The sequence below is a fragment of the Rhincodon typus genome, chromosome 12, assembly GCF_021869965.1.
Source record: "Rhincodon typus isolate 14 chromosome 12, sRhiTyp1.1, whole genome shotgun sequence".
NCBI classification, from domain to species: Eukaryota; Metazoa; Chordata; class Chondrichthyes; order Orectolobiformes; family Rhincodontidae; genus Rhincodon; species Rhincodon typus.
Genome location: NC_063343.1, coordinates 40,580,877 through 40,607,341, shown reverse-complemented (window position 1 = coordinate 40,607,341; position 26,465 = coordinate 40,580,877). Strand labels below are relative to the sequence as shown.

At 39.3% G+C, this 26,465-nt stretch overlaps 1 protein-coding gene and 1 pseudogene across 4 annotated transcripts in view; one reads left to right on the top strand and one right to left on the bottom strand.

Moving 5' to 3' along the window:
• LOC109923395 (mothers against decapentaplegic homolog 5) overlaps positions 1–26,465 on the top strand; it is a 72,184-nt gene that overhangs the window by 10,552 nt on the left and 35,167 nt on the right. The gene's annotated exons all lie outside the window — the stretch shown is intronic.
• LOC109912452 lies at positions 11,679–12,545 on the bottom strand (annotated as a pseudogene).

The following is a 26,465-nucleotide window of genomic DNA, read 5'->3' as shown; positions in this document are numbered from 1 at the left end:
CAGCTCTACACCTTGTTATCTCAGATTCTCCAGCATCTGCAGTTCCTACTATCACCTTTTAGCTATTTGGCCATTGCTTTTTGCCTCTGAGTCCTTTCATTTCTTAAAGAAAAGAGGCAATTTGTCATATCTTTTCAACTGATTTTTTTAAAAATCCCAGAATTTAAATCTGTATCTTTGCCAAAACCTAATTATTTGTTCCTTGGGCCATGCCCTACTAGTGTACCAAGTTTCATTGAAATTCACCAGTAGTTTTTAAAAAAATATATTGTCGAGAGACAAACAGGTGAAAATGTCCCCTCTACCCAGCATCAGTGGCTGAGGTAAATTATGTTGATGTACAATGTATTTTATGCAGTAAGCTAAACAATTTTTAAAAGCTCATTTGATGTGAGCCTCTCTGACCAGGCTAACATTTATAGCTAATCTCTGTTGTCTTTAAGAAGTTGGTGGTGAGTTGCCTCGAACAACAGTAGTCCATTTGGTGTAAGTACACTGTGTTCTGAGGAAGGGAGTTCCAATATTTGATTAGTGACATTAAAGGAACGGTGGTGTAGTTACAATCGATGCGCATGATGGTGTACCTTGTATTTGTTGCCCATGTCCTTCGAAATGGTAGAGATTGTGGGTTTAAAAGGTGTTGTCACTGGACTGATGATGAGTTGTTGCAATGCATTTTGCAAATGGTACACACAGCTGTCCCTCTGTTATTTGTAGAAAGAGTAAATGTTGGTGAATGAGTGCTAATCAAATGAGCTGCTTTGTCCAGGATGATTTCAAGCTTTTCAAGTGTTGTTCAAGCTGTACTTATCCAGCCAGGTGGAATGTATTCTGTCATGCTCCTGATATTTGCCTTCTAGATGGTTGACTGGCTTTGGGGAGTCTGTTATTTCCCTCAATTCACAGCCTGTGACCTGAGTAGGTTATTACTGTGTAGATGCTGTTTGTTAGCATTGTTGGTAACACCTTCCACCGCTTTTCAAGGGATAATTTATTAGTGTTTTTGTTAATGGACACTTACACTGCAGTTGCTTGTATTGACTGACAACGGGCAGTTAGGAGCATTAAGACTTTGGGTTCTGCATTGATTCTTTGGCAGGGAAAATTGAATTCTGTGCTTAAACGATGCATGTGCTGAGATTTGTTCATTGGCACTTCATTTCAGCACTTTAAAAATGCCATTAGAAAAGTGACAACATTTCTTAAATTAATTAGACAGCACAGAAACCTGAAAGGTTTTCCAAATGGTTTATTGGACAGTCTGGGAAATCTTTTTAAAATCCAGATCATCAGCTGGTCAAAATTGCAGTATTTTTGTTTGGCCCTTCAGATGACTTAGACAGTAAGACATAGCGTCATTGACTCGTACAACATGGAAACAGACACTTCAGAAAAACTTGTCCTTAACGATCAGTTATCCTAAATAAATCTAGTCCCATTTGTCAGCATTTGGCTCATATCCCTCTAAACCCTTCCTATTCATATACCCATCCAAATTCTATAATTATACCAGCTTCCATTACTTCCACTGGCAGCTCATTCCATACACAAACCACCCTCTGCATGAAAATGTTGCCCCTTGGGTCCCTTTTAAAATCTTTCCCCTCTTGCCTTAAACCTATGCCCTCGAGTTTTGGACTCCCCTATTCTGAGAAAAAGGTCTTGGCTATTCACCCTACCCATGGCCCTCCTGATTTTATAAACCTCTGTAAGGTCACTGCTATGCCTCTGACACTCCAGGGAAAATAGCCCCAGCCTATTCAGCCTCTCCCTATAGCCCAATCCCTCCAACCCTAGCAAGATCCTTGTGAATATTTTCTGAACCCTATCAAGTTTCACAACATCTGTTCTAGAGCAGCGAGACCAGAATTTAATGCAGTATTCCAAAAGTGGCCTAACCAATATCCTGTACAGCTGCAACATGATCTCCCAATACATATACTCAATGCACTGACCAATAAAGGGAATCACACCAAATGCCTCCTTCTCTAGCTTGTCCACCTGTGACGCCACCTTCAAGGAACAATGAACCTGCACCCTAGGGTCTGTTTGTTTGGCAACACTCCCCAGGACCCTACTACTAAGTGTATAAGGCCTACCCTGATTTGCCTTACCAAAATGCAACACCTCATATTTATCTAAATTAAACTCTGTCCGCCATTCCTTGGCCCATCTGATCGTGTTCCCATTGTACGCTGAGGTAACCTCTTTTGCTGTCCACTACACCACCAATTTTGGTGTCATTTGCGTGTTGACTAACCATTCTTCCTGTACTCACATCCAAATCATCTATATAAATGACAAAAAGCAGTGGACCCAGCGCCACTGGTCACAGACCTCCAGTCCAAAAAGCAACTCTCCACTACCCTCTCTCCCTTGCCTTCAGGTCAATTTTGTATCCAAATGGCTAGCGCTCTCTGAATTTCATATGATCCAACCTTGCTAACCAGTCTACCATATGGAACCTTGTCGAATGGACTTCAGTAAGGCATATAGACCATTTCCATCGCCCTGCATTCAGCAGTTTTCTTTATCACTTCTTCAAAAACTCCATCAAGTTAATGACACATGACTTCCCACGCACAAAGCCATGTTGACTATCCCTAATCAGTCCTTGCCTTTCCAAATACACACAAATCTAGTCCCTTAGAATCCCCTCCAACATCTTATCTACCACTGACATCAGGCCTACTGGTCTATCGTTCCCTGGCTTTTCCTTACCAGCTTTCTTAAATAATGGCACCACATTAGCCACGCTTCAGTCTTCTGGTACCTCACCTGTGGCTTTCGATGACACAGACCTCTCAGCAAGGGGCCCAAAAATCAAATCCCTTGCTTCCCACAAAGTTCTGGGATACAACTGATCTGGTCCTTAGGATTTATCCACCTTTTATGCATTTTAAGACGTCCACCACCACCACCACTGTAATATGGACACTTTACAAGATATCACTGTTTATTTCTCCAGCTTCTATATCATTCTCCCCGGTAAATACTGACGCGAAATACTAGTTTAGTATCTCCCCCATTTCCTGCAGTTCCACATATAGAAGAACAAAGAAAAATGCAGCACAGGGACAGGCCCTTTGGACCTCCAACCCTGCGCCAACAAATCTTGCCCTTCTTTACTAAAATTGTTTTCACTTACAGGATCTGTATCCCTCTATTCCCTTCCTATTCATGTTTTCGTCTAGGTGCTTCTTGAATGCTGCTATTGTGACTGCTTCCACCACCGGCAGCACATTTCAGGCACTCGCCACCCTTTGTGCCCTAGGCTGCCTTGTTAGTCTTTAAGAGGCCCATTTCTCTCTCTAGTTATTCTTTTGTCCTTTATGATTTGTAGAATCTCTTTGGATTCTCTGTAACCCTATGTGCCAGAGCTATCCCATTTCCTTTCATAAGACCAGAATTAGGCTATTCAGCCCATCAAACCTACTCTGCCATTCAATCATGGCTCTGTTTCTCAGTCTTCTACCTTCTCTCCATAACGCTTGATTCCCTAACTAATCGAGAGCCTATGTATCTCTGTCTTCAACACATTCAATGACTGGGTCTCCTCAGCCACTGTGATAATGAGTTCCATAGATTAAGCACCCACTGGCTAAAGAAATTCCTCCTCTCAGTTCACTCTGAGGCTGTACTCTTGAGTCCTATTGTCTTCTACTAGTGGAAACATTATCTCCACGTCCATTTTATTTAGGCCTGTAAGTTTCAATCAGATCCCCCCCATCATGCATCAAATCTCCATCGACTATAGACCTAGACTCCTGAAGCTTTGCTCATAGGACGAGCCCTTCATCCCTGGAATCATTCTTGTAAACCTCCTGTGAGCCCCCTCCAAGACCACTAAATCCTTCCTTAGATATGAGGCCGAAAACTGCTCTCAGTATTCCAAATGCGGTCTGACCAGAGCCTTATACAGCCTCAGCAGTGCATTTCTGCTATTGTATTCTAGCCCTCCTGAAATGAGTGCTAACATTGCATTTGCCTTGCTAACTGCCAACTGAATCTCTTTGTTACCGTTAAGAGAATTCTGAACTTTCAAGTCCCTTTGTGCTTCGGATTTCCAAAGCCTTTCCCCATTTAGAAAGTAGTCTATGCCTCTAATCTTCCTACTTAAGTGTAAAACCTCACACTTTCCATACTTTCCCACATTATATTCCATCTGCCACTTTTTTACCCACCCTCTTAGCTTGTCCAAATCCTTCTGCTGCCTCCCACCTTTCTCAACACTACCTGTCCCTCCATCTATCTTTGTGTCATCTGAAAACTTAGCAGCAATGTACTTGGTTCATTCAGCAACATTGTTAATATATAATCTAAATATTTATGGTCCCAGCACTGTCCCATGTGGAACTCCACTGGTCACCAGCTGTCATCCTGAAAAAGACTCCTTTATCTCCACTGTTTGCCTTCTGATGGTTAGCCAATCTGCCATTAATGTCAGTACCTTGCCCTTAACACCATGGACTCTTATTTAGCAGCCTCGTGTGCTGTACCTTGCCAAAGGCCTTCTGGAAATCCAAATAGATCATGTCCACTGGGTCTCTTTTGTTTAATTTGCTTGTTATCTCCTTGAAGAATTCAAGCACATTTGTCAGGCATGACTTCCCCTTGATGAAGTCATGTTGACTCATACCTTTTTTTACAATATCTTTCCAAGTATTCTGCAATCTTGTCTTTTATAATGGACTTTCAAATCTTACCAACAACGGAGGCCAGGTGAATCAGCCTACAATTTCCTGTCTTCTACCTCCCTCCTTTCTTAAACAGAGGTGTTACATTGGTGATTTTCTGGTCCTCTGGGACCATCTGTGCCTCCATTGATTCCTGAAATATCACAACCTATGCCTTTACCATCTCCTCACTATCTACTTCTGAACTCTGGTTCAGGTGATTTATCCACATTCAGACCTTTTGGCTTACCCTCCTTAGTGAGGGTGCTACACACCTCTACCCTGACTCTCTCGAAGTTCTGGTATGCTGCTGATGTCTTCCATTGTGAAATCTGATGCATAGAACTTATTTAGTTCCTCTGCCATTTTTGTTTGGATATCTAAGTTAGACTTCTTAAGTAGTGTTGTAATAAAACTGCTGCTGCTTTGTGTCAATGGAAATTACGTAGTATATAATGAATAATTGGCGACTGTTAAAGCCGTTTTGATTTAATCGTTACGCATGTTCACATCAGAAAAAATGTAAAATCAAGTTATATAAAAATCATGAGCTAGATTAAAAAGAACAAAGTAGTTGATCTTGCATGAAATTAATCACTTGGGGCAACTTCAAATTTTGTAAAACTTCAAAAAAAAAGCAAGGAACATTCTGAATTTCAGTAAGTAATTTCAATAGACATCTTTTTAATTAAAAAAAAACATTTATGACATAAATTATCAACATTATCAACATAAGCATGTAAGTTTTATATAATCTTTTTTGTGGTCTAACTCTCTCTACCCATTCTGTTTAAATTTTGTATCTGAAGAAACTATTATGCTTGTTTGATTTTTATTCACATTACTAGTCAGAAACTACTGAACATTGTAGTTTTACATTTCGTTTAAATATAAATGTATAAATACAAATAAATTCAAACATCAAAACAGCTGACTTAGACCAACAATTGACGTTGATATTTTGTTTTCATACAAAGTTAATTTTGATTGCACTTTCCCAGCTGCTTCCATAGCCAAAACCCGTTTCCCTTCATCTGTGAATTCAGCCTAAGGTTGAAAGTTGCTGTCGTCTGTCTCATCCTGTAACGCTGAAAATATATTCCTTGTCCTAGCAATTCTGTTTCAGAAAGTTCCTTCTGCTCTCTGTTTTAAGCATTATTTGTTTACCAGTGCTACTAACTTAGCCTGATTTTTGATGATTTGCAAAACTGAGCTGTTTCTGTCTTCACATAACACATAGTATCTTCTGTATACGAGAATTACTGAATGTTACAGTATAGTAGTAGATGACTGAGACCATCAAGATCATGCTGCTGTCCTTGAGTGAAGCAAATCATTAGTGGCGCAAAATCTCACACCGAACTCGTGTCACCACCTGTGTCAGGAAAAGAAATGTTTCCTGCCCTTCTATCTGACCTTTCTCTTATTTCTATGCCTCTTCATTACTGTTTCATAAGACATGTGGAATAATCTGTTGTGATCAGCTTTATCAAAACCTCCATTTGATCATCTGTTTAAAAATTGACATCAGTGAGATGGAGGAAGATGTTGGTGGAAGGAGACTCAATTTGTCTTCATCTCTGACAGCCACCGATTCACAAAATGCCCTTGATGTAACAAAACATCTCATGATGAGCATTATCAAATATAATATGACATTGAAACAAATGTGATATTAGATCAGGTAATGAAAAGCTTGATCAAAACAGTTAGGTTTTAAGGAGTGTCCTTAAAGGAGGAAAGTGAGGTAGAAAGGCAGAGAAGGTTATAGTAACTATTCCAGAGAGAGGCAACTGAAGGCATGCCCACCACTAGTAAAGAAATTAATTTTAGGATGCGCACAACAGTGGTTTATTAGTTGCTTGACTAATAACCCAGAAGTCTAATGTTCTGAGGCATGTACTTAAATCCTACCCTAGCAGATGGTGAAATTTGAATTCAATTTGAAAATAAATCTGGATTAAAAAGCTAATGCAGCAACCATGTAACCACTGTCAATTGTCATAAGATCATCTGGCTCATAGATTTCCTTCCCTAAGTGAAACTGTCTTTACCTGGTCTGGCCTTCATGTAACTCCAGACTCTGAGCAATGTTGGTAACTCTCAACTGTCCTCTGGGGGTGGGCAATAAATGCTGGCCCAACCAGCAACACCCACATCCTGTGAATGAATGAAAAAGAATTGAAGGAGAAGAGGGAGGCTGGTGCAAGGCCATGAAGGTATCTGAAAATAACATTGAGAATTTTAGAATCATAGCGTTGCTTGTCCAGGAATCGGTGTACGTCAGCAAGCATAGAGCTAATAGGTGAACGAGACTTGCAGTTAATATATAGACAGCAGGATTTTAGATGGCCTTGTTTATGGATGGTTGTTATGCAGGCATCAGCCAGCAGAAAATGAGGGTTTCACTAGCAAGGAGCTGAGAAGGGCCAAGTTGGGTGATCTTAGTGAAAATAGGAGGTCCTCGTGTAAGATCAGAGGCTCATCATCAATTCACATATGGCATCAATGTTGTAAACAGGACAAGTGAATCTGGAGCAGGCATAGGCTGCTCAGTTCTTTGAACCAGCTGTCTCATTTAATGATTTCATGGTTGATATGATTGTAACCTCAAATTCAGATTCTAGCCTATCATTGATAACTTTAAAATCCCTTGATTAATTAGAATCCATCTACCTCTGCCTTAAAAGTATTGAAGGACTCTGCTTCCAGCACCTTTTCAAAATGATTTTCCAAAGGCTGTCAATACTGAAATTAAAAACTTTTCCTCATCTCTGTTTTTAAAATGTTTTTTTTTAAAGAATTCTACATCTTCCCCACAAGATGAAACATTCTCTTCAAATCTGTCTTGTCAAGACTCCTTGGGGCTTTGTGTTAATTGAGTTGCCTGTTACTCTTAATTCCAGCAGTTAGAAGTCTAGCCTCTTTGATCTTTCCTGTATAGGTAACTCACCCATTTCAGCTATTAGTCTTGTAAACCTCTGAACTGCCTCCAATGCAAGGTGACCAATACTGTGCAAAATATGCCAAATGTGGTCTCACTAGTGCCCTGTGTAATTGAAGCATAACCATCCTACTTTCGTATTCGATCCACTTGTGATAAATCTTAGCATTCTATTAGCTTTCCTAATTGCTGTACCTGCATACTAAACTTTGGTGATTCACAATTGAGAACCAAGATCATCTGCAATCTTTCACCATTTTAGATGTATGCATTTTTATTCTGTGGAGAGAAATCTGTGGGTGATGACCGTTAAAGGAGAAAGGGACAACATCTGAGAGAGAGAACCATTCACAATATTGGCTAGTGTTGGAGTCAGAAGGGAAAGGTGATCAAATTAATGGTGGGAGGATCAAGGAAACAGCGGCGGGCCCCATAGACTGACCTGAGCTTAGAGAGAGTGGGAGGAGGGTGGTGCCACTCGTGGTTTGATGATCATGTCCCAACCTCTGGACTGGGTGGCCCAGGTTCAAATCCTCCCTAGTTCAGAAGTGTATAATAAGATATCTCAACAGGTTGATTAGACAATATTTGGGGTATGGGGCAAACAAAGTAAGGGCGGCACGGTGGCTCAGTGGTTAGCACTGCTGCCTCGCAGCACCAGGGACCTGGGTTCGATTCCACCCTCGGGCGACTGTCTGTGTGGAGTTTGCATGTTCTCCCCGTGTCTGTGTGGGTTTCCTCCGGGTGCTCCAGTGTCTTCCCACAGTCCAAAGATGTGCAGATTAGGTGGATTGGCCATGCTAAATTGCCCGTAGTGTTCAGGGATGTGTAGATTAGGGGGATAGGTCTGGGTGGGATGCTCTTTATGTCCGTGTGGACTTGTTGGGCCGAAGGGCCTGTTTCCACACTAGGGATTCTATGATTCTATGAAAGTTTGGTCACGGGATCATGGGAGGGACACAGCAAATTCAGATGATTATTTTCTTGATGATTGTGCCAAAGAAGTCTGTGATCCTCTTGCATTAGAATGGAGGGAAAAGTGGTTTAAGAAGATGGTTTACATTAGAGAAAATCTTTGTTTTTGTATTCAACGATAACACCCAATCTGTATTTGTACCTTTTTCCACTGCTTTGATCAGCTTAATTCAAATTCTGTACATGCTGACATTACCACTTCTTAAAATTTTATTTTTTGCATTCTCTGCCTTGATGTACAAAATCAGGAACTTTGTAGGTATATCTACCTACAAATCCAACATCTCGTGTATGTGTAGACCTGCTGCCCCATTTGAAATCTGATGATTGGATTTTCCTTTATTTTCTCTACCGGTTCCAAACTGTATTTCTTCACAATGGTTATATGTTGAACTACATCTGCGACCCCTGCTTTACGGCTATCTTGCAAAGTCGTTTTACTAATCACTGATTTCTCAACACAATTTGCCATAATCCCTCAATTTGGGATGATTAGCAAACTTTGTTATTTATCTAACCCAGATTGTTTGTGTGTGTACACATTAAGATATAGTGTGTCCCCAATAAGGGCTCCTGTAAAAAAGCACCATTTCTGCCCTTCAACAATTTTTATCACCAGGTGGTTACATGCTTATTTAACTCATGTGCTGTGTTTATTTTGTAATACCTTTACAAATGTGTTTTGGAATTTACATTGTAAGCTGCATTCATTAAAACTTTTAAGTAATTTATGTCTTTGTCAAACATGATCTGCCTTTTGGAAATGTGTGAATGGTCCTAATTAGCTGCTGTTTATCCAAATACTTACTCATTTCATTTGTAATGCAGGCTACAGTAATTTGATAACTAAAGTCTGGTTATTTGTCTTGTCGATTATAATCGTTTTGAAAATAGTGTAGTAACATTTTGTTGCCACTGTCCAATTCTTTGGTGCGTCTACATTAGAGTAGTTGTATGTTTCCTAATTTCCCTGAATATAAGCTCCTAAATAACTATTGTACACAAAATATGCTTGTGTTCTAGATACTAATATATATTTATGTAAACATTCCTTTTATCACTTTGGTTTTGCAAATTTTCTTTGCTCCCTACATTTTAGGTCTTCTTAGCTGAATGGTAGAATTCCTGCTTATGAGTCAAGAGGATGTGAGTTCAAGCTTCGCTATAACAAATCGATCACATGCTTTTGGCTGATGCTTCAGTGTGATCACCTGTTGTTCTGGCTTATAGTTATCCATTAGATAACATAACTAAAACACTTGATCTCTTGCTTTTCATAGGTCCATGTTCTGCAGTTATACAGCTTCTTTTGCTCACATTACTGCAGTTCGACAGTGCTATGTAATTTAAGTTCTGTCATTACACTTGCTTTCTTATTGCCATTTATATACTTAAATTTCTGAATTTGTCAGTATGTAAACATCAATGCATTTCGGTTCCAAATTAAATGTATTCTTTCGTGGATTTCAACCAACAGTTTACCTTTGTTGTATTTTTTTTGTATCCACTCCATCTCTTGTTTGAATATTACCAGTTTTTGATTTAGCATTCTGCTTGCCACTTTTCTGTCATGTAATTTAGGGTAGTGTCTTTCTTTTTCCCCCCTTTTTTTAATGTATATGTATAAAATGGTCTTTGTTTTTTCCCCAATTATTATATTATGGTTACTGTTTCCCTATTTATAGTTCGCATACTTGGTCAATGAGTGCTTCCTTCCTTGATGAAGTAAGAACATATTAATTGAGAAACAATCCTGGACTCACTGCAAAAAATAGCCATTAGCACCAAAAAGTATTTTCCGTATCCCAGTCCAGTTTTGGATAATCTATATCTCTGATATATAAATCAATTGTTAAACGAAGCCCTCTAATTTATTTTTAAGTTTTGCATTTGACTTTCTGCTGTTTGGACTGTGGTATTTTCTCACTGAAGTCTGTTTAATTGTCTTATCGCTGTATTCATTTTGAAAATAGTCACTTTTGTTGCCACCGTCCAATCCTCTGGTACAATTACAATTAGAACAACTGTATGTGCCCTAGCTTCACCAAAGATCTCACTGGTGAATCCCTACTGCTTCTCAGTTGACAGATTCTGTTTTGATCCTCTGTCAATTTCTCTTTGTTAATGGAAGATGACCATCTGTTGTGCATTCCTTCATGGCTGTAGAGGAAAGTTGGTTTCTTGCCTGCGTTGCTTTCCATAAAATGGGCAAGATTGAATTTTCTCACCTTTGTTGGGCCTGTTTGGTTTTTCTGGCTAGCATTTTGTCTTTAGCTGCCTGTGTTCTTTGCTATTTAAAAGATGCAATATCATGCACTCCCTGGGTCGATATTTCTTGTGCATTTTTTTCTGCAAGTCCATGACAGACGTGCCATGTTCCTTGAGATTCAGCTTCAAGGAGCCCTTGAACCTTAATATTGGTCTACCCCACAGGCAGTGTCCACTTTTAAGTTGGAAGTACATGACAGCTTTAGGTATTTTAATTTCAATCATAGATGCTAAATGTCTGTCTCGTGAGTTTGGCTGTTTTGAGTGTTTCAAATCCAAACATTTCTGCTCCAACATATCTCAGTTTGGGCACTTTGTCCTCCTAGTTGATTCCCATGATGTTCTGAATGCATCTCATCTAGAACCTGCCTAACTGCTTAATATTGGGAGTGAGTAGCGTTTGTTTCACTGGCTTTGGGGAAGGTAGATATTACCACAGTATTGTTGCAATATTAGTACCTTATTTCTTCCACAGTCAATTGTGTAAATTTGCTGACCTTGCTCTTAAATCTGTTTCCCACCTTGCTGTCAATTAAGAGCTTACGCCACTGAGATAAGTAAAGTTATCTACAACCTTTTTAAGTTGGGTGATAATTATGATTTATGGGTTATGGTCAGAATCTGGTGGTGAATGCCTCGCTTTCTTAAGCTGATGTTAGCCCATGGTTGTTAGCTGTTTGCAAAAATCCGTTCATGACCTGTTAAAGTCAAACTCCGTCATCAGCAAACGGCAATTCCAATGCCATTGCATCTGATACTTTAACTTAGGATTTCAGATTAGAAAGATTGATTGGATAGTGTCTATTTTAACTCCTTTATACTCGTTTGCTGAGGTTATTAGATTGTGTAAAGTCAAATGTGATTCTTAAACCATCCACCATTTCTTTACAAAGTGCAACATTTTTCTCCGGTGGACTGTAATGAGGATTCACTGGAATCTGTGAATTACTTTGGCCTTTCATTGGCTGAAAAGGCTGCATTAATTGCAAAATGCTTCACATAGGATTCCAAAATATTAATAATGTTCATCTGACATGGAGGCTTCATCAACTCTTTTTTTTCTTTCTTTTGTTGATGTAATAGCAACCATCCTCAAGTTCCTTTTTCAAAATGTCTGGAACTTCTATATTTACGGTGTTGTCTTCCACTTCCTTTTTTGAACAAGTCTCTTGATCATCCTTCATTTCTATTATTTCTTCTGGTTCACTGTCATCTTCACACTCTCCTGATTGTTATCTGTGCCATCCACATCATTGTCATTGTTGTCGTCATCGACCTCCTCACTAGAAGTAGCATTGAAAGAGTTTTCATCATTCTCTTCCTTTTCATCTGCAGGGAGACCTTTTAGCACGGAGTCAACACTCAGTAACCAGCAATGATGCTTCATTTTCCCTTTGTTTTTCATGTGAGTCACAGCTTTCTTGGCCGATTTACACTGTAATCTGTGATTTTTCACCTGTGTCACGAAATACATGATCTTCTGCTGCCCATCTATCCCAGCTTCTGTTCCAACCATTAAAATGAATCAGGTATTCTGGGATGTTTCGCCCTTTTTCATCTCTACTGACTTCTACATCAACAATTTTGGCATTTTATAAAACCTTGGCCTTTGTCGGGTCTGGCTCGAATCAGAAGACTTGTTTTCCCTTGTGGAATTTAAAGTTCATTCCCTGAGTGCTCATTTGGTCGTGATGGAATGGGAGGAGGAAAAGGGGTGGGAAGGGAAATGGGCGGGGACGGTGGGTGGGGAATGGGGACCATTAACATTTTCACGGCCAATGAAAACTCTTTTCAGCCAATGAAAGGTGTCATCATCATTGAGGTTATTAGAGACATTTAATTCTTACACTTATTGCATGTAAGTGACCACATGGGTTGAAAGTTTTTGGTGCTCACTATCAAACAAACACGGTACAATGATAAAATAAAACAAGGAACTGCGGATGCTAAAGATCTGAAACAAGAACAGAAATTGCTGGAGACATTCAACAGGTCTAGCAGCATCTGTGGAGAGAAAGCAAAATTAACGTTTTGAGTCCAGTGACGCATCTTCAGAACTGATAACAACTAGGAAACAAATGTAGAAAATAGACCTGATGTGGAAAAAGCTTTTGCGCACATGAATAATTTGGGTCTGGAATCTGCTGCCTGGAAGTATGGTGGAGGCAGGTTCAATTGAGGCATTCAAGAAGACATTAGATTAGATTATTGTTTCTATTTAAGTCATATGCAAGGCTAAGGGAAAAGGGCAGGAGTCTGGCTCCAAGTCATGATGCATGTTCGGAGGGCTGCATGGGCACCTTCTATGATGTAACACTTGTGATTCTGTGATTACCTGCAACCATGACAAACTTTGTGACAAATTGGCTAGATATTCTGCTGAAAGATTGTGAAGATTTAGGAGCTAAATTAAAAGGCAGAGCCTCCAAGGTAATAATCTTAGTTTGTACCTGAGTCACAGATGTACTGGCTCAGGGTAAATAAAGTCAGGGAGTTAGATGCATTACTTAAGATTGGTGTGGCAGGAATGGGTTTCAGTTCAGGGGACACTGGCAGTAGAATTGGGATAGAAAGGAGCCGTTCCAATGGGATGGGCTTCGTTTGAATTGTATTGGGCCAGTGTCACATCGAATTGAATTGCTACGGCTATAGTGTGGGCTTCAGTCTTTTTTGGGAGCAGGGTGCTCGGGCAGAGGGATGCGTAGAATAGGGGTGGCACGGTAGTGGTTTGGGGGGGTGCGAGGGGAGATTGTGGCACAGTGGTTCAGTGCTTAGCACTGCTGATGTCATGCCAGGGACTCTGGTTCATTTCCAGCCTTGGGTGACTGTTTGTGTGGAGTTGGCATGTTCTCCTCATGTCTGCAAGGATTTCCCCTCTTAGTCCAAAGATGTGCAGGTTAGGTGGATTGGCCACTAGTGACCAGGATGTGCAGGCTAGGTGGGTTAGCCATGGTAAATGTGGGATTACAGGAAAGGGTGGGACTGGGATGCTCTTTGGAGAGTCGGTGCAGACTCAGTGAGCTCAATGGACCATTTCCACACTGTAGTGATTCTATAACAAAGCAAAGGCATATGACAGCATTGTCAGGGAACCGTTTTGCTAATGATATCCAGAGCAAAACAGTAAGGGACAGGAATATGTAACCGTAAGAAGACAGCAGCAAATACGATGAAAGTGGGACTAATGATTAAAAATGCAAGATTAGTGGCTGTTTACTTAAATGCATGTAGTAATTGAAATGAAATAAATTTAATTAATGACAAGTAGAGGTTAATGGGCATGATCTTATTGTGATTACAGAGACATGGTTACAAAGATCAACATGGAAATTAATCAAAGTTATGAGACTTTTGAAAGGGCAGGTAGAAAGGAGGGGATAGTGGGGTTGCTTGGTTAGTATGAGATGCAATAAGAATGATAGCAAGAAATGACCTTGGATTGGATGATATAGAAGCTGTGTGGTTAGAAGTAAGAAATAACAAGTGGAAAACTCTAGTCGTAACTCTTCTGTAGGTCAAAGAATAAATTGCGAAATAGTGAGAGCATGTAATAAAGGCAGTATGTTAATCATGGGTGACTTTAATCTTCTTGTGGATTAGAAAAACCAAATTTGCAAAGGTAGCCATGACGGCAGTTTCCTGAAACAAAATGTTTTGAATCCCATGAGGGATCAGGCTGTTTTGAATCTGGTAATGTGTAATGAGGCAAGTTTAATAAATGATCTTGAAGCAGTGACCATGATATGGTAGAATTTGGCATTTAAGTTTGAGACTAAGTAACTTGGGGTGGAAATAAACTGTGCTGAGCTTTTAAGTAAGGGCAATTACAGAGGAATGAGAATTGAGTTGGTTTGAATGGACAGGGAAAGGAGTTTAGCAGAAAAGATGGTTGAGGGACAGTGGCAAATGTCTCAAAGTGGGCTGAGCAAAGATACTTTTCCGTGAAGGAGGATCGTAGGAAGGGGATAAACTGACTCTAAGGAAATTGAGGATAGTATAAAATTGAAAGAAATAAATAGAATGTGGCAAAAATTATTGGTAATCCAGAGGCTTGGGAAGTTTTAAAGGCCAATGAAAGCTGATCAAGAAAAAGGAGTGGTGCGGGGGAACCCAACAGCAAACTAGCACGAAATCTGAAGACTGACTTTAACACCTTCTTTAAAGATCTAGAAAGGAAAATAGAAGCCAAAGTGGTGATATGCCCCTTGGAGAACAAGGAAATGGCAGAAAAGACAGATTTTTGGTCATTAAGGGAATTGGGTTATGGGCAAAAGGCAGGAAATGATCAAATTAGCAATGATCTCGTTGAATGGCAGAGTAGACATGATGAATCAAATGACTTACTTCAATCCCTATTCATTTGTCTTCTGGAATACTGGGAGAGTGTTGTATTGTTAGATGCTGCACCTGGGAATGTTTGCAAATTCGGATGAAAATAAAGTATCTGATGGTACTATTTAGAGTGGGTAGGGAATGTATTGTGGGCACTGTGTTAGGCGATCTTTTAACTCTGAAATTATTAAACCTGCCTCGTGCATAAGCCATTCAGAAAAAAATGATGCTGCAAAAAGAGATCAATGAGTTTGTGTAGAATCTATATGGGTAGAGGTAAGAAATAACATGGGGAAGAAGACATTGGCAGGAGTGGCAATGACTGCATTTCAAAGGTATTCCATTGCCTTTTAAAGTACTTTGATTAGCCTGAAGATTTCATAATATGTTGTAGAAATAAAAGTTGTTTTGTTTTTTCAGTTATGTCCAACTCCTGTCTTTCCACAATATTGATCGATTGAATCACTGACAGTTGAATTATAGGCAATCTGACATTGTCCTACAGGATACACAACTTTGTACAGTTCAGTTTTATTCTTTTTGTATCATGTGTCTCTGATATTATTCCGACTAATCTTACTGCAGTTTTGAAGAACATTTGTGATAGATGACTAGGAGTGAACCTCGCAAAGGAGCAATAACCAGGAGTATGGAATTCAGATTGACTGATTGTTTGAATACCTTGCAGAGAGACTCATTAAGGTAGAGAATTTTTTCACTCAAACTTTTGTCTTCCTGACTGAGATGAAACATGATTTTCATATCCACCTTCTGAATTCCACTCGTGCAAGTCCACCAACTGTAACTCACCACTGAGTGTTTTTTTTTGTTTTAAGTAAGTATTAATATCAAGACAAAAGACCTTATCTTCTTGAGTCTCTAACCTTTCCAGAGATGGCAAATGTTTGATAGAAATTAGTACTGTTGGAAAATCTAATTCGGATTTTCACGTGCCTTGTGAAAAAAAAAAAAAATTAGTTTAAGCCCTTCAACTAACCCAAAATATCCACCATTCACTGATTATTGAAGGAAATTTAATATTTTTGCATTTGGTTGCTGGAAAGAGATTTTCTGCCTGGTATTAAAAATGCTACATATCTTTGCTTGTGCATCCCAAATGTGAGAAGCAACTTCTCCATTGTGACATATGCTTTATACCACAAGTCCGTGGTCACTAATGATATATGCTGATGACTTGTTGCAGATTTCAATAAGGATTACTTTTTATTCGTATTTGTCATTACCTTTTGATTTTGTGTTTTCTGTTTTTATAACTGTTCAAGGTATTGCAGTATTAACCAGTAATCTGTACTTTTTCACTGATGACTCATTCTTTTTTTGCTCCGACTACCCCAACGTATTTTTTAAAGAAAATATGAATTAACTGGACAATTTTACCTCTTTTTAGATTTCCCTAGTAATTTTCTCATACTTGATGTTACTTTGATTTGCCTAGAATCATAGATACGTACAGCACAGAAACAGACACTTCGGTCCAACTGTTCATGCTGACCAGATATCCGAGATAAATCTAGTCCCATTTGGCCCATGTCCCTCTAAACCCGTCTTATTCATATACCCATCCACATACTGTTTAAATGTTGTAATTGTACCAGCCTTTACCACTTCCTCTGGCAGCTCCTTCCATACACGCACCACCCTCTGTGTGGAAAAAGTTGCCCCTTAGGTCCCTTTTTAAATCTTTTCCCTCTCTCCTTAAACCAATGTCCTTAAACCTGTAGTTTTGGACTCCCCCACCCCGGGGAAAAGACCTTGTCTAGTTACCCTATCCGTGCCCGTCATGATTTTATACACCTCTATAAGGTCACCCCTCAGCGTTCGACGGTCCATGGAAAATAGCCCCAGTCTATTCAGCCTCTCCTTACGGCTCAATCCCTCCAACGCTGGCAACATCCTTGTAAATCTTTTCTGAACCCTTCCAAGTTTCACAACATCTGTTCTAGAGCAGGGAGACCAGCATTGAATGCAGTATTCCAAAAGTGGCCTAACCAAAGTCCTGTACAGCCACAACATCATCTCCCAACTTCTATACTTAATACGTTGTCCAATACAGGCAAGCATACCAAATGCTGCCTTCACTATCCTGTCTACCTGCAACTCCATTTTCAAGGAACTATGAACCTGCACTCCAAGGTCTCTGTTCAGCAACACTCCTCAGTATCTTCCAATTAAATGTATAAGTCCTATCCTGATTTGCCTTTCCAAAATGCAACACCTCACATTTATCCAAATTAAACTCCATCTGCCACTCCTGGGCCTGTTGGTCCATCTGATCAAGATCCTGTTGTACTCCGAGGTAACCACCTTCATTGTCCACTACACCTCCAATTTTGGTGTCATCTGCAAAATTACTAGCCATACCTCCTCTGTTCACATCCAAGTAATTTGTATACATGACGAAAACCTAAACAGCATTTCTAAGCATTTGCATATGCCCAAATTTTACTGGTCATGCATATTCTGGCCTTGGGCGATGATCTTTAATGTTTGAAATTTTTATGGGAATGTAGAAAATTGCTGTGTGGCAGATTGCAAATGCAATGATAATGTAAGAAGGACAAAGTGCAATCTATCTTGGTACTGTTTTAATTAAATATGGGGAGGCTTGTGAGCAATTTGGGGTGGCACGGAGGCACAGTGGTTAGGACTGCTGCCTCACAGCGCCAGGGACCCGGGTTTGATTCCAGCATCGGGCCACGGTCTGTGAGGAGTTTGCGCATTCTCCCCGTGTCTGCGTGGGTTTCCTCCGGGTGCTCCGGTTTCCTCCCACAGTCCAGAGATGTGCAGGTTAGACGGATTGGCCATGCTAAATTGCCCATAGTGTTCAGGGAGGTGTAAATTAGGTGGGTTATAGGGGGATGGGTCTGGGTGGGCTGCACTGAGGTTCGGTGTGGACTTGTTGGGCTGAAGGGCCTGTTTCCACACGGTAGGGATTCTATGATTCTATGAATAATTAAATAATTTAAAGTGAAACTGTATCATTCAGTAGAATTTATAAAGATGGTAATTTATTAGTATTTGCTGAAGGTAACAAAAACCATATTTGCTGAAGAAACTCAGCATCTGTGGAAAGAAAGCAGAGTCAACGTTTTGGATCTGAACGCATTGTGTTGACCAATCTTTCACTACTTCCAGAGAATAAGTAAATGATAAATGCTGGCGCATGTGAAACAAAAAAAAATTGTGATCTGAAGATGTTGAGATCTGCATGTAAGCACAGCCCAAATGGAGATGTAACTTTTAACCTTTATAAATAATGCACTTGTTCTCTAATGTGATCTCCCAGGAGGACTCATAGTAAAAGCAAGAAGTTCAGTATTTTCTGACCTATGGAAATCTTGTATTGATTTTGTAGCCAAAGACTTGGCTGTTGGAAAATGAAACTTTGTTTCCCGTTAGTGTGGTTCAGGAAATCTGATCATATTGTTGTAAGATGGTTGAATAATTCATGTGCTTGAAATACATGGTAAAAGAGCAATGGTCCTCCAACTTATTATTAAAAGGGAGAATTCTGAAATAATGAATATAAGTTAAAAATTTGTGTAAAGCAGTTTTTTTTTGCTAGTGCTCTTTTCATTGTTTTGGTTAGTGTTTTTTGTTCATATTGCCATTTGATTATCTTTTTGTTTTAGTTTTTGTACTTGAATATATTCACAACTAGACTATTGTAAGCCACATTGACTTCTTCATCAATCATACTGAAATAGCAGGTCCAGACAATCTGGCAATTCTAATAATAATGGCAGTGTTATTGCTAGAATGCATTTCTTTTGATGGCAGCTGGTGCTACTGTTTGTAGGTAGGATGCCTTGATATTTGATTTTGAGGCTGTCAGCTTTTTTAAAATGCAGTCAATGTATGCATGCCTTATGCACAGCATTATTATGTTTTTCCATCAGTATTCATCCGCTAAAGCAGCGTATCTTGTCAATTAAAGTTGTCTGCGTATACTTGAGACTATGTTGCTAAGCTTATGCTTATGTACAAAATATGAAATTGTGTACAGAATAGTTACATATTCATATTGCACATGTTCACCTTTCATTTTAAATGCTGCCAGGGTATGAAACTTTTGAATGACAATTTTCTTTACCAGTATTCTTTGATTGTCCTTGAATGATGTGATCTGCTTAGTTTGAGGTAATTATTCTTCTTAATTTACCTAAGCTGTGTTTCCTTATTTATTGTGCTATTCTTTTGTGCTGTACTGGTGATTAATATTGCAGTCATTAATTTTTTTCTCATTTATATATAATGCTTGCAGACCTAATTTAGAACAATGATGAAATTATGTTCACTGTTAAATTGCAATCTGAAAAGGTAGACTGCTAATCAGATTGAAGGTATTGTAATTCACCAAGACAGCCCATTTCCATATTGCTGCATGCTAAAGTAAATTCTCACATTGTTTGTTTTAGCTTGCTGACATAGTATCCAACCTGTGATTCTCCTAAAATTGGGGGAAGAACTTGTGATAAATCTGCCCTTAACTTTAACCAATGCATAATCTTAAGTCATGTGTTTGGTGTTTAAAGCATTAAATCTGTGGAAAAAGCATTAAACCTATCCATTGCAGTATTGTCAAGACCATACTGTGGACTAACATAAGTAACTTACACATTTGTTTGCTTAAAAAAGTTCAAAGCCAGTCCTACAAAAGACAGCCACTTCAGTGGTTCAAATTGTGGCCGCATCCTGTCAAGCTGCAGCTTATACGTTTACTTCAGTCCCATCAGTTTTTAATAATGAGCTAATGTTGAAGCTACAAAGTGACAATTATAATGTTAAATATCCTCCCTAACCCTCTCCGACTTTCTTCCACTTCACGAAATTCTTTAAAACCTGTTTGTTTGACCAAGCCTTTAACCATTAGGTCCAGCGTTGGATAGTCAGCCTTGGGTTTCATTTTGCTTTATAATGATTCTTTGATCAAGGAACAGCACTTCATCTACAGTGCTCTTGACTCAATATTGCATTCAACAATTTTAGGCAAAGTGAAACTCCACCTTTCACAATGCCATTTACTAATTCAGTTCTTAATGCAAAACATTATGTACAGTATCTCATCCAATGTTTATCTCTCTGCCGTTTTCAGAACCAAAGAAAAAAAAATTGGAAAGGCAAGGACTGATTAGAGATAATCGGCATGGCTTTGTGTGTGGAAAGTCATGTCTCACTAGCTTGATTGAGTTTTTGAAGAAATAACAAAGAGGATTGATGAGAACAGAGCGGTGAATGTGATCTATATGGACTTCAGTAAGAAGTTTGACAAGGTGTCTCAAAGTAGACTGGTTAGCAAGGCTGGATCACAGAAATACAGGAAGAACTAGCCATTCGGATACAGAACTAGCTTGAAGATAGAAGACAGAGGGTGATGGTGGATGATTGCTTTTCAGACAGGAGGACTGACCAGTGGTGTGCCACAAAGATTGGTGTTGGGTCCGCTTCTTTTTATCACTTACGTAAATGATTTGGATGTGTACAGAGGAGGTATGGCTAGATAAGTCTGCAGATGACACCAAAATTGGAGATGTAGCGGATAACAAAGCAGATTACCTCAGAGTACAATGGGATCTTGATCGGATGGGCCAATGGGCTGAGGAGTGGCAGATGGAGTTTAATTTAGGGAAATGTGAGGTGTTGCATTTTGGAAAGGCAAATCAGGGCAAGACTCATACACTTAATGGGAAGGTTCTGGGGAGTGTTGCTGAACAAAGAGACCTTGGAGTGCAGGTTTATAGTTTCTTGAAAGTGGAGTTGCAGGTAGATAGGATAGTGAAGACGTTTGGTATGCTTGCTTATATTGGTCAGCACATTGAGTACAGGAGTTTGGAGATCATTTTGCGTCTGTACAGGACATCCATTAGGCCACTTTTGGAATATTGCATGCAATTCTGGTCTCCCTGCTGTAGGAAGGATGTTCTGATACTTGAAAAGGTTCAGAAAAGATTTACAAGGATTTTGCCAGAGTTGGAGAGATTGAGCTATAGGGAGAGGCTGAATAGACTGGTGCTATTTTCCCTGCAGCATCAAAGGCTGAGGGGTGACCTTATAGGGGTGTATAAAATCATGAGGGGCATGGATAAGGTAAATAGATGAACTTTTCCCCAGGGTAGTGGAGTCCAAAACTACAGGGCATAGGTTTAAGGTGAGTGGGGAAAGATTTAAAAGGAACCAAGGGGCAACTTTTTCCTCAAAGGGTGGTGCATGCATGGATCGAGCTGCCAGAGGAAGTGGTGGAGGCTGGTACAATGACAACATTGAAAAGGCATGTGGTTGGGTATGTGAATAGGAAGGGTTTAGAGGGATATGGGCCAAATGCTGGCAAATGGGACTAGATTTATCTCTGATATCTGATCGGTGTGGATGAGTTAAACCGAAAGGTCTGTTTCTATGCTGTACATCTCTGACTTTTCAACTATTTTTAGAGTCATAGATGGTGTAAAAGAAATGAATGAAAGACTTTACTGTGATTTACTTTTATCTTGTTGAATAACAGCCGGTGCAAACACAGTGGGCTGAATGGTCTTCTGCATTGCAAAACTTCTGCGATTTTTTGGGTTTGGTTTCCTGATTTCTTTCATTGGAATCATAATCTCCTTTTGTACTGTATTGTTTCATCATGCCCATTGAGTCTGCGCTGGCTCTTTTGGCAATCAATCTTGTCCGTCCCATTTTTTTGCGGTTCCTATATTAATATCCTGTACTATTTAGCAGCTTTTGTCTACCCCTATTCTTGATACAAAAATTTGATAAAAACAGCAGTATTTCTCCATGTTGCATTTTGACAACTGCAGCCATTCACACTTCATGTATAAATGTATTTTTGTTTCTTTACTTTTATCATTGCTATTCCCTTTGCCTTTTATCATTTTGATTTCTCCCTCAATTTTGTGTTCTTCTCCTGTTCCCCCATTTCACTTGTTCATAACTTCTATTTTGTTCTATGCTGCCTCTGATCTGATGAAGAATCCTCATCAGTCTGAAACACCAGCTCTGTGTCTCTCCACAGATGTTGCATGACCTGCTGATTTTTTGCTACACTCTGTTAATTATTGGGAATGCTCAGTATTGCTTTCATGTTGGTGCTTGTTTAATGCTTCAGTTTTCAAAAAGCCTAGCTGAATTTTCATGCTAATTATTTCCACCAATACTGACAGTTAGTGCTGTGTCAGTCTGTAAAGGTGTACAATTTCAAGTACCTGTATGGTTCTAGTAGCCATGCAATGGCTAGGCCAGTTAAACCTCTAGTCAGTGGACCCTTAAGATGTAGATGTTGCTGTTTAAGCCATGTACAGAAGCTGTGCTTTCTTTTTGGATTTTATCTAGCACTTTCTATTATTCAAATGTCACTTGTTATGACAAGTTTGCTTGTTCCCTAGGTCTTGCTTTAGTGTTATACGGAGAGATAGGTTAAGTTACTTTAATCTTTTGATTGAGCTGGGGTATAGATCTGCTATGATCCAATTGAGTGATGGAACATGCTTAAGGGACAGAACAGCTAACCATGTGTTTATGTTACTATGCTGCATAAGTGACTCGTCCTTGAGCATAGAGATCTTCATCAGCAGTTCCATTGTTTAACACTGATTGCGATATAAATACATTGTGGCCTGTGTTCATGTTGCATGCATTTCACAAAGGTTCCCTCTGGTTTTACCTCTCATATCAAACAATGCCTGAAATTTCACCATCACTGAACTCTTACAAAGTCAAATACCACTTAATCACAGAAGCATATTATAAAAATAAAACTACCTAGCTGAATTATTCTGGCTAAAGTGTACTTTTCTGGCATTTCTCACTCCACTTGATCTCTGGACAGTCTTGATTTATCTTAAGCAGAAATTGCTGGAGAAACTCCGCAGGTCTGGCAGCCTGTGGAGAGGAGGCAGAGTCAATGTTTCAGGTCCAGTGACCTTTCTTCGGAACTTGATGGAACTTACCTCATTTTAGGTGATAAGGGTGATGTAGTTGTTTGTAGCACATTAGGGAAAAAGATGAACAAGCTGGAAGAACTGTGTGTTCTGCCTTCAGGGAAAATTAAACAAACCCAATTGCAGCATACTGTTTCTGTGAACCATGTACTCAAAAATATCTCAGCCCCAGATCTGAAACCAGAAAAAATGTGAATTTTTGACACCTCCGAATGTGATTTTTTTAAAAAAAAAATTAAAAGTACTTCATGTGCTGCAAGACTCCCCAAGCCTTTGTTTCAACTTAAAAATGTTTGTATCATATAAAACAGCATGTGGTTGTAGCCATTAACAACAAATTTCCCACATATGTGCATGTAGGTCAGAATTCTGACTTGTTACTGGCAACTTAAGAAACTTAAGCTGGCCCAAATAACTCTTACCATCCTAGCTCAAGTAGTAAAGTGGAATAAGGAGAAGTTAAGTAAACAGGAAAAAATGGGGATGTGAAACATAGTAAAAAGGGATAAGAGCAAAACTGCAAAAAACCCAAACAGATACAAGATAGAAGTGACAAAATCTGCTGAGAAGGGTTAGCAAGAAAAACTCAAGTGAGAAGAATACTTAATTTCATTATCTTTGCCGTTTGTTTTGGCACAGTTGTCCTCAAAAAGTGATGTAGAATTTAAAACCTCAAATTAAAGCGCTACATGTTAACTCTTCTACTGTAATTGGAATGATGGCAAAAATCTCAGTGCTTGCACTCTTTACTCTGTAATGTTAGGAACTTCTAGCATATCAGTGTGCTGTTTAGTGTGGAAATCTGGATGTTGATTTCACTAGTATTGTGCTCACCACAATTCATATGGTGGCCTTCACACATGCAATTAAGTGATATCCAGTTAAGGTTTTTAAAGCGTTATTCTTAATTTAAAAAAAAATGATTTTAATATTAAAATGTTAAACTTTAATCTGCCAGGAACAAACTTCATTGTGCATTAGGTTTTGTTTATTGCTGAGCAGCCTCTGGCCTTGAAAGCAAGTTTGGATTCTTATTTCTTCAGAGTATTTAAAACTTGATTGATTTTTCAAAGAAAAATCATTAGTTTTGCTTTTTCAGTTTCTCCTTTGATCCTACTTTTATTTCCAGAAAGTAAAGATTGATACAATAATTTGTGTGCAAATGTTCATTTCAGCTAGTGTCCGGGATCAAGTCCCATTCCCGGTGTGACACTTCAGTGTAGTCTTAGAGGATGAGATGTTAAATTGAGACTTTATCTGCCATCTTCCATGGATGGAAAGGATCCTGTGGCTTACTTCAGAGAGAAACAAGAGAGTTCATTGTGATACTGCCTAATATTTGTGCTGCAAACTTCATCTTAAAGAGATCATGTGTTTTTTTTTTAAATTCATGAATGGAATGTGCACATTATTGGTAACTCTTTCACTTTAGTATCATTCTAGTAAATCTTTTTACCACCTTCCTCGGTGTTTCCATATCCCTTTTTGTTATATACAGATCGGCATTGTGTACAGTACTCCGTGTGGTTTAGCTAAGAATATATACTAACTGAATGTAACCACCTTTCATTTGTTTTCCAGAGAAATGAACCTGAGATGTTTGTTTTCTTTTGTGAGGGTAACAAACCCAGAAAAACATTGGGTGATTTGTGTTTTCCTGTATATAAAAGGGTTATAGAAGCATTGAGGAATTCATTTACTATCATGATACCAGAACTGAGAAGCTATGCTCTCCAAATTGAGTGTGACCTGAAAAAGATTATGAAAGATTTGATGAGTTTGCTAGAGAGATGCTGTTTCTAATCACTGGGAAACCAGAATTTACAATCGTAAATAGAAGATAGTCACTAATATATCCAAAAGGAAATTCAGGAGATAATCCTTTTATTCAAAGAATCATTGAACATGAAACACAGTAGTTGAATTGACATAACATAGATGCATGTAAGGAGATTCTAGAGTACGAAACATTTAACTGACCCATGATACTGGCAACAATTAATTTTTTTTTTTTTTTTTTGGAATACCACCTCCTGTCTTTTGCCAGTACGAATAACTACCAAGTCACCAATAACTCCCCATTTACCCTCAACTTTGGTTTCTATTTTTCAGCCAGTTTGTTTTCCATTGTAGTACCTGTCTCCTGAATTTGCATGTTCTGATCTTGGGAGTTGCATTGTGGTGATTTGGTGTCATTGAGCTATACAGCACAGAAACAGACCCTTCAGTCCAGCTTGTCCACGCTGACCAGATATCCTAAATTAATCTAATCCCATTTGCCATCATTTGGCCCATATTCCTCTAAACCCTTCCTATTCGTATGCCCATCCATATGCCTTTTAAATGATGTAATTGTACCAATCTCCTTCACTTCCTGTGGCAACTCGTTCCAAACATGCACCATCCCCTATGTGAAGAAGTTGCCCCTTAGGTCCCTTTTTAAATCTTTCTCCTCACACCTTAAACCTATGCCCTCTAGTTTTGGACTCCCCCCACGCTGAGGAAAAGATCTTGGCTATTCACCCTATCCATGCCCCTCATGATTTTCTAAATCTCTGAAGTCACTCGTCAGCCTCTGATGCTCCAGGGGAAATAGCCTCAGTCTATTCAGCCTCTCCTATAGCTCAATCCCTCCAACCCCGGCAACATCCTTGTAAATCTTTTCTGAACCCTTTCAAGTTTCACAACATCTGTTCCAGTGTGTTCAGAATTGAATGCAGTATTCCAAAAGTGGCCTAACCAATGTCCTGTACAGCCACAACATGATCTCCAAACTCCTATACTTAGTGTCCTGTCTAATAAAGGCAAGCATAGCAAATGCCTTTTTCCCTATCCTTTCTACCTGCAACTCCACTTTCAAGGAACTATGCACTCCAAGGTCACTTTGTTCAGCAACACTCCCCAAGACCTTACTATTAAATGTATAAGTCCTGCCCTATTTTACCTTTCCCAAAATGTAGTACCTCACATTTATCCAAATTAAACTCCATCTGCCACTCCTGGGCCCATTAGTCCATCTGATCAAGATCCTGTTGTACTCTGAGGTGACCTTCTTCACTGTCATCTGCGAACTTACGAACCATACCTCCTGTGTTCACATCCAAATCATTTATGGAAATGACGAAAAGCAGTGGACTCAGCACTGATCCTTGTGGCACCCTGCTGGTCACAGGCCTCAAGTTTGAAAGGTGATCCTCCAGTACCACCCTCTGTCTTCTACCTTCGAGCCAGTTCTGTACCTAAATGGCTAGTTCTCCCTGTAACTTTTGAAGACCTTCTGAAAATTTGTCAGTGACATATCTTTGTCTGCCC